This window comes from Lampris incognitus, chromosome 7, assembly GCF_029633865.1.
Source record: "Lampris incognitus isolate fLamInc1 chromosome 7, fLamInc1.hap2, whole genome shotgun sequence".
In the NCBI taxonomy this organism is placed as follows: domain Eukaryota; kingdom Metazoa; phylum Chordata; class Actinopteri; order Lampriformes; family Lampridae; genus Lampris; species Lampris incognitus.
The window spans coordinates 45094334-45104333 of NC_079217.1; positions in this window are offsets into that span (position 1 = coordinate 45094334).

Consider the following 10000-nt stretch of genomic DNA (forward strand, 5'->3'; position numbering starts at 1 on the left):
CTGGGTGCATGTTTTCTGATTTTGATGGGGTTGTGGCTTGGGCTTACAGGTGATCGTCATCCAAATCAGGAGTCTCCAGAGGTTTCTGGCACCGTTGACGTGAGCTCTGGTACTAGAGAAGTGCGAGCCTGTACTTCTAACTGCAAAATATGGAACTGATGTTGTGGGGCTTTGAAACAATGTTCCTGGCGTGTAGCGTCCTCCTCCAGTTTCACCTCCCGGGCCTCTTGCTGCCCCAACAAGACCTGAATAATACCAGCCAGGTCTCTCAATGTTGGCTCTCTGATGTCTTCACCCTCAGTGCCTGATGCTCCTTTTGAAGCTGCACCATCCATCTCCTTCTCACCGTCTATCTGGTCTTCTGGTTCTGTGGACATCCCTTTAATCTCTGCCCGACCTCCTCTGGGACCTCTTCCTCCACGCTGCATGCCTCATGAAATAGAGGAGAAAAGAGAAAGAGAGGAGAAAAAAACCCAACACAAAATAAATAAATAGAATAAACCTGTATTGTCAACTGGCTGATCCCACCACTGCCGCCACATGTAAGGGACCCAAAATGCTTCCCCCGTGATAACTAAAAGCTCTGGGCCCATAAAAGAGAACTAAACAGAACGTCACTCATATCATGCAAAAGTAAGAAACTGAACATAACAAACTCAACATACCAAACTGACGTACCAAACTGAACACAATGGGAACATATATATACAGGCTGGTCAGACCCATTTTGAAACAAAAGGGGTAACACACAAACGACACTCTACCAACTAAACTGCAATTTACAAAAAAAACAAAACAGGGCAATTCATCAATAAGATAACCCATTTAAACAGTAACCAAAGCAAAAGAACCAAAACTTAACATATTCTAAAGAAACAAACAATATATTTAAATTAAGAATACCCCCCCATGACATGGTGGATACTTGGTAGAGCCCACCCAATTGGCCACCCTGTATTTAACAGTTCTGCTCTGTGTAGCACATCTTTTGCTCAGGCCTGACAAGATGTCCTCCAGCAGCGGCACCCCAGCACTGGTAACTCAACGACCGAAAATTAAAACTAAATTAACTACAACTGAGTATACATACATATCAAAAAGACATGTATGGTAGGGTTAATACACCTGTCTGTGTCCCTGACCAAGGCAATAGGAAGAAATAAGTGGAGCTGGTCTGCGGGTGCTGCTCCTAGCTACACAGCTAGGGTGGGTTAAATGTAGAGAGTGAATTTCATCATGTATATGTACAAATGACAACGTGTATTCTACTCTATGAGTCGAGTGGTCTGTTGGCAGCCATTTATCCTTAGAGTCCAGATGTTTCTTATAGATGTTTATTTGTAAATCATTAGGGTGAAGTCGGATTTATACAGCCACCTTATACCACATGCGCTCCCACACACACCTACACCTAGCCCTCACTTGCTGTCTGTATGTCACCTTTTCTTGCTCATTCTCCCTTTTAGTTCACTCTGTGTTGAGTTCACAGCCATACACAGCACATGTATGACACACGGCACATGTATGACACACACACACACACACACACACACACACATGTATGAGCTAACTGTGATGAGCCTGGTATTCAATAAACCAGGATTAACTTGTCTGACTTGTCTAAGGTGGATTCGCTCCATCCTCGGCTTATGAGACAGAAGACACCAAATACAACTGATGTACAAGGGGAAATTATGCAAAGATGAGTAGTTGAATGGATGGTAATTATTTGACAGGATATACTTACAAAGTTATTAGCACATCTCAGAGATGAGACAGAGATGTAGAGGAAGAAGAGAGTGAGAAGGGAACAGAGAAAAGGCAAGGGCTAACTGATGACTGTTCTCCTCTCTATGCCACCATCCCACATCCCCCCTTCTCACTTCTGCACTTCCTTCTATCTCAGCCACTCCTCTTGTGACTCAAAGCTTCACACTTCTCTTCCATACACCCTCTTTCATAAGCTAATAATGCTAATGGGGCTAAGCAGGTCCTGAGTGGCCCAACTCGCGTAGCACACCAGACACACAACACACTTCTTTTTACTCACTACACCCACATTTTCCCACATGCCAGCCACAACACACACACACACACACACACACACACACACACCCCAGCACCTCCTCCTAGGATTGTGTGGACACACAGCGTTGCTCTGGCGTTCACCACGTATTCAAGCATGCTCACAAAGGCGTGGTGAATAAGAATAACAAGAATTGAATGTAGCTTTTAGATGACATGGGAAAGCTACGCACACAAGAGGAATATGCACACATACATACACACGCGATACAAAACATCACACTCCCCTAATATCCCTCTCCACAAGACATGACTGAACATTTGCTGAAGCATTTGATACAGAAGAAGGGCGGTCCATTGTGTTGTGTGTGTGGGTTTTCTGCTGCTGCTGTCGTGGCCTGGGAACTATACACACCTTACAGTGTTGCTTTGTGTCCCGTCGGCCCAGCCCTGCCAATACTGTATGTGTGGAGAGTATATGTGACCCATGCTGGCGAGCCAGGAGTATGGATCGTTCACCTACTCATTTACATGCTTACGCCTGTGTGAAAACACAGGCAGACACACACATGCGCCGTGCATGTTGCCAAGCTGCACCAGCACGGTGCTGACACTGCTTCTGCTCCAGCTGCCTTACTGTTGACTGACTGAGGGTGAAACTCCTGCACCACTACATGCACCACTACTACTGAGTACTACTGAGTACTACTGAGGGCTGAGAGCCTCTGGACATTAGTCTAAACTGTACACATCATGCATATAATGTTATGTGTGTGTGTGTGTGTTTGTCAAGTCAAGTCAATTTTATTTGTAAGGCCCAATATCACAAATTACAAATTTGCCTCAGGGGGCTTTACAGCAACACAATATCCTGTCCTTAGACCCTCTCATCAGATAAGGAACAACTCCCTAAAAAAAATGTAAAAAAAAAACCTTTAACAGGGAGAAAAAATAGGAAGAAACCTCAGGGAGAGCAACAGAGGGGGGATCTCTCTCCGAAGAAGCACAACGTGCAATGGATGTTGTGTGCCAATTTACACAATACAACACTGAAAGAGGATAATGCGCGGGATGCCAAGCAGTGTCCAGATGCCACCGGAACAGCCCGGGACCCAAAGCCACGTGACCAGCATCATCACCGTGTTAGAAAAAAAAAAAAAAACAGGATAACATAAATTATATGGATTTATAAGCTATATAAAAAGAAAATATGATGAAGGGAATGCCAAGCAGTGTCCAGGTGGTGACCACCATCACCACGGAGACCTGGGAGGAGGACCGACTGCACGTGCACATAAGAGAGACTGACATAACACCATACACACACAGAAAAAGAGAAAGGAGAAGACATCATTCAGAGAGAGAAAAGACATGTGAGAGAAGAGAACAGTTTGCAATAGTCATTAGTCATCAGTTAAATCATCAATTAGTCATAATCTGTACTCTATAATCTCGTCGGCAGAACACTGGTTGATAAATTCATTGAGACAGAAACTGACCCGCCATGCAGTACAGGTTGTGAAGCACTCAACTTAAAGACAACTAATTGTAAGCTAATGCAAAAAGATGAGTTTTAAGTTTGGATTTAAAGGACTCAACAGACTCTGATTGTCTGATGGCAGCAGGCAGGTTATTCCACAAGAACGGGGCCCGATAGGAAAAGGCCCTGCCACCAGCTGACTTCTTTTTAACTTTGGGTACCCACAGGAGCCCTGTATTTTGAGAGTGAAGAGCTCAAGATGGAATGTACGGTTTAAGGAGATCAGACAGGTAAGATGGGGCAAGCCCATTTAGGATTTTATAAGTCAGCAGAAGCACCTTGTATTCTGATCTAACAGGGGTTGGAAGCCAATGAAGGAAGGCAAGCATTTGGTGTAATATGGTCAAATTCCCTAGATTTAGTTAGGATTCTAGCAGCAGCATTCTGAACCATCTGAAGACTTTTAGTACTAGAATGTGGCAGACCTGGAAACAGAACATTACAGTAATCAAGTCTGGATGAAACAAATGCATGTATTACAGTCTCTGTGTCAGCCATGGAGAGAAAAGACTGAATTTTAGCTATGTTTTGTAAGCTAAAAAAAAGCAGTCTTGGTGATTTCTTTAATGTGCTTATCAAAGGAAAGGCTGGGATCAAATGTAACACCAAGATTTTTGGCTGCCACACTTTGTGAAACCACAGAGTTGTCGATTGTTATCATTGTTTGATCAAACTGGTGTCTGTGTCTAGCAGGGCCAATGACCAGCATCTCGTTTTTATCCAAATTTAAAAGCATAAAGTTAGGTGACCAAGAACTGACCCCTGAGGTACACCATACTTAACGTCAGAGAATTTTGATGTAATATTACTATAGAAAACACAATGTGTTTTGCCAGATAAGTAGGATTTAAGCCAACAGAGAGCTAAGCCAGATACATCAAAATTACAATTTAATCTATCTAAAAGTATACAGTGATCAATGTTGTCAAAGGCTGCACTGAGGTCCAGTAGTAGAAGCACAGAAGTGGAATCAGAGTCCATAGCTAGTAGAAGATCATTTACCACTCTGGTCAGAGCAGTTTCAGTGGAGTGAAAGGGCCTGAAAGCCGATTGAAAAGGTTCATATAGATGGTTTTATTCCATATGGGCCGAAAGTTGTGGATACACAACTCTCTCTAGTACTTTAGAAAATAATGGAAGATTAGAGACTGGTTGATAGTTATTAAGAGACCTTGGATCAAGGTGCGTTTTTTTTTTTTTTTTTTGAGTAGAGGTTTAACCACAGTTGTCTTAAAACTGCTGGTAACAAAGCCAGTAGTAAGTGATAAATTAATAATGTCTAACATTGTAGGTCCCAGAAAAGGCCAGAGGTCTTTAAAAAGTTTAGCTGGTAAGGGGTCAAGTAGGCAAGCAGTTGGTTTAGAAGCTGACACGAGCTTAGTCAAAGTATCGAGAGAGATAGTCATAAGAGCTGTAATAGCAGCCACTATCAGTGACTCATTGTATAGATATGAATTTGGTAAGACAGGATCTGCAAGAGTTTGTGTGTCTGTCTGTGTCTGTGTTGTCTGTGTGTGTGTGTGTGTGTCTGTATTGTCTGTGTGCGTCTGTCTAAGTGTCTGTGTTCTGTGTGTGTGTGTTGTCTGAGTGTGTGTGTGCGTGTGTGCGTGCGTGCGTGCATATGTGTTGTCTGTGTGTGTCTATGTGCCTGTGTTTTCTGTGTGTGTGTGTATATATGTGTGTAAGAGAGACAGAAAGAGAGAGAGCGAGACAGAGAGAGAGAGAGGGAGAGAGAGAGAGCGTGAGACAACTGAATTTTAAAAAGAGCTTTATTTACATATTTTCAGGAAAAACAGTTTCAAACATGTTACAAAAGGGACACTCTTTTGGGATTGTGAGATTTAAAATATTTACAAACACATTTACCTCATGATTGCCATAGAGAGTGAGAGAGAGAGAGAGAGAGAGAGAGAGAGAGAGAGAGAGAGAGAGAGAGAGAGAGAGACAGACAGAGGGAGAGAGAGACAGAGAGTGTGTGTGAGAGAGAGAGAGTTTGTGTGTAGAAGAGTGAATAGTACATAATAGTGTGCATGTGTGAGGATTATTTGTTCAAAGTAATAATTTCTTTTCTACAAAGAGGCTTTGAAAATGATCATGTCTTTAAGGCATTATAGTATATGGATGAAACAATGTTTACCTATCATTCTTCTATTATGTGTCATATTATTATCAAATGAGAACATCAAAAAGATACTTGTGTCTGATTTCTCTCTCCTACACTTCCTTCCTGGACCCGAGCTGACTTACCCCGCTCACTCTCTCCCAATCCTTTTAATCATGCCTCTTTTGTCCTGATTGAATATTTATTGGCTTATTTATTCTTAATCACAGACAGCCGCTTGTACGTCTTGTCAAATTCAGCCCCCTGTCACACACACACACACATACACGCACACGCGCACACACACACACACACACACACACACACACACACACACACACACACACACAGACTTTCACAGCTGAACCCCTCTTCCTGCTGTCCCTGGCATTCTCTCAATCAGTCAGCGAGTCAGCCGCCCCCTAATCTTCCCCCAGCCCTGACGGTTGCCAGCCAGTCTCCAGATCCATCACCTTCAGTGGGCCATCTGAGGATGGGGCCTCAGAATGCCAACTATCACCACCTCAAACACCGGAGGACATTAGCCAACTGCACAGGAGCCGGTCACTCCCGGCTTCCCCGACCAGAATAACACAAGGTAAATGACTTTGTAACTACCTTGTCTTTTTCTCTTCATCATTTCGTCTCTTCCTCATGCCCGCCTGCTCTAATTGAATCACCATAGAGTCAGTGTATCAATTCTAACTTCGCTATTGAGATTTAATCGGGCGTGCAGGAGACCAGCTTGGTGAGCCAATGGGTTCTTTTGTGAGGGGCCCATCTGTTGGTGACACAACGCCCCGAGTTTGGAGCTGCCCTTGCAGAGTCTGGCCAAAAAGAGAGCAAAGGCGGGGTGGGAAGGGGGGGTGGGGGGGTGGCCGGATGGTCCTCCCACAACCAAAGAAATGCTTAAATATTTACACATTTGCATGCGGACAAACCAACACACAAATTAGTAACAATTACACAATACACATATGACCAGCCACATACACAAACACACCAATGTGTTCACACAGATGACTGTATGTGGCACATAATTTAGTGTGTATGAAAAAATATCTTGTATGTGTGACTGCACACAGACACACACACACACACACACACACACACACACACACACACACACACTCACAAAAAGAAGTCGACTCCAAAGGAAAGTGATTGTGACACTGTTCATGAAAAACTTATACACGCATATGCACATACTCATCATAAAAACCACATCACCACCTCCTGCCACCACCACAAGTACTCACACATAGTATGTACAACTACACACTAGGGCTGTCACAATATCAGATTTTTGCTACACTACTATTGTGGCCAAAAGAATTCACGATAATGATATTAACATGACATGATTTTGCATGGCAATAGTAGCCACACACTGTGGTAGTATCTAGCTAGCTAGTTACTACTACTGCGTCACGGCAGGTGTGTGTGTGTATGTGTGTGTGTGTGGTGGGGGGGTTGGGGGGTGAGGAAGGGAGGGAGGGAGGGAGGGAGACAATGTGCGATGGAAAGAAATGGAAGTTATTTAAGAGGCGTTGGATTACTTACACAATATTATCATGTGTATCATTAACATGATATCAATATAAATATCACGGTTATCATCAATACCAGTATATCACAGCACACATACTACACACTTGCAGTTGTTGGTGGTCGTATTGATAGGGTTAATACGTTTCAGCTCAGCATTCCCATCATTCAGGAGGGGTTGTGACCTCTGCAATTGGCCTGATGGAAGAGAAAGGGACAGGTTCCAGTGAGTGTCTGGGTTTACCTCCTCCTCCTCCTTCTTCCTCTTCTGGCCGCTCCCGTTAGGGGTTGCCACAGCAGATCTTTAGTTTTGATCTCTTCTTGTCCTCTGCATCTTCCTTTGTCATGCCAGCCACCTGTATAATCCTCCCTCACAACATCCATAAATCTCTTCTTCCTCTTGCCTGGAAGCTCCATATTCAGCATCATTCTCCCAATATACCCAGCATCTCTCCTCCACACACTTCCAAACCATCTCTATCTTGCCTCTCTTGCTTTGTCTCCAAAACATCCAACCTCAGCTGTACCTCTAATACACTCGTTCCTAATCCTGTCCTTCTTCATCAGTCCCAATGAAAATCTTAGCATCTTCAACTCTACCACCTCCAGCTCTGCCTCCTGTCATTTCATCAGTGCCACCATCTCCAAACCATAAAACATAGTTGGTCTCACTACCATCTTGTAAACCTTCCCTTTAACACTTGCCGGTAGCCTTCTGTCGCAAATTACTCCTGACAGTCTTCTCCACCCACTCCACCCTGCCTGCACTCTCTTCTTCACCTCTCTTCTGCACTCCCTGTTACTTTGGACAGTTGACCCCAAGTATTTAAACTCATTCACCTACGTCACCTCCACTCCTTGCATCCTCACAATTCCACTGTCCTCCCTCTCATTCTCACATAGGTATTCCATCTTGTTCCTACTGACTTCCATTCCTCTTCTCTCCAGTGCATACCTCCACCTCTCCAAGCTCTCCTAAGCCTGCACACAACTCTCACTACAGATCACAATGTCATCTGCAAACATCATAGTCCACGGAGACTTCTGCCTGATCTCGTCAAGATGTCCATCAACATTGCAGACAAGAAAGGGTTCAGAGCCAATCCTTGATGTAATCCCACCTCCACCTTGAACCCATCTGTCATTAATACCACACACCTTACCACTGTCACACTTCCCCCATACATATCTTGCATCACTCCTACATACTTCTCTGCAACTCCTGACTTCTTCATACAATACCACACCTCCTCTCTCGGCACCCTGTCATATTCTTTCTCTAAATCCACACAGACACAATGCAACTCTTTCTGGCCTTCTCTATACTTCTCAATCAACATTCTCAAAGCAAACATCACATCTGTGGTGCTCTTTCATGACATGAAACCATACTGCTGCTCACTGATCATCACCACTCCTCTTAACTTAGCTTCTATTACTCTTTCCCATATCTTCATGCTGTGGCTGATCAACTTTATACCTCTGTAGTTACTACAGCTCCGCACACCCCCCTCATTATTGAAAATCGGTACCATTATGCTTCTTCTCCACTCCTCAGGCTTCTTCTCACTTTTCAAGATTGTTTTAAACAATCTAGTTAAAAACTCCATTGCCATCTATCCTAAACACCTCCATGCCTTCACGGGTATGTCATTTGGACAAGCCGCCTTTTCCACTCTTCATTCTCTTCATAGCTGCCCCCAATTCATCCTTGTTAATCCACCACACTTCCTGATTCACTATCCCCACATCATCCACCTTCTCCCTCTCATTTTCTTCATCCATCAGCCTCTCAAAGTACTCCTTCCACCATCTCAATACACTCTGCTGATTGCCCTGACCTGCTGCACATCTGTCCCTGCTCAGTCCCTCTGTCTAGCCAATCGGTACAAGTCCCTTTCTCCTTCCTTAGTGTTTAACCTCTCATACAATTTGCCGTAAGCCTTTTCCTTTGCCACCTCTCTCTTCACTATATGCTGCATCTCCTTGTACTCCTGTCTACTTTTTTCATCTCTCTGACTATCCCACTTCTTCTTTGACAACCTCTTCCTCTGTATACTTTGCTGTACTTCCTGATTCCACCACCAAGTCTCTTTGTCTTCCTTCCTCTGTCCAGATGACACACTAAGTACCTTCCTAGCTGTCTCCCTCACTATTGCTGTGGTTGCCCAGCCATCCAGCAACTCTTCACTACCACCCAGTGCCTGTCTTAACTCCTCACTGAACTCCACACAACAGTCTTCCTTTTTCAACTTCCATCTTAGGCTCTGCCTTCACTCTCTTCCTCTTCTTGATCTCCAAAGTCATCCACAGACCACCATCTGATGCTGCCTAGCTACGTTCCCCCCATCACCACCTTGCAGTCGCCAATCCCTCTCAGATTGTGCATTCTACATAAGATGTAGTCCACCTGTGTGCACCTTCCTCCATTCTTATATGTCACCAAGTGTTCCTCCCTCTTCTTGAAATATGTATTCACCACAGCCATTTCCATCCTTTTTGCATAATCCACCACCATCTGTCCTTCCAAATTCCTCTCCTTGACAACATACCTACCCATCAACTCCTCTTCACCTTCTTTCTCTTCACAAACATTCCCATTGAGGTCTGCTCCAATCACCACTCTCTCCTCCTTGGGTACCTCCCCACCACTTCATCCAACTCACTCCAGAATTATTGTTTTTCTTCAGGGATCAGGAACAAATTAAAGTTCATGATCCCTGATTCTTTCTCTTCCATCTCACACCCAATTTGTGGGGCATATGTGCTGACAAGATTCATCATCA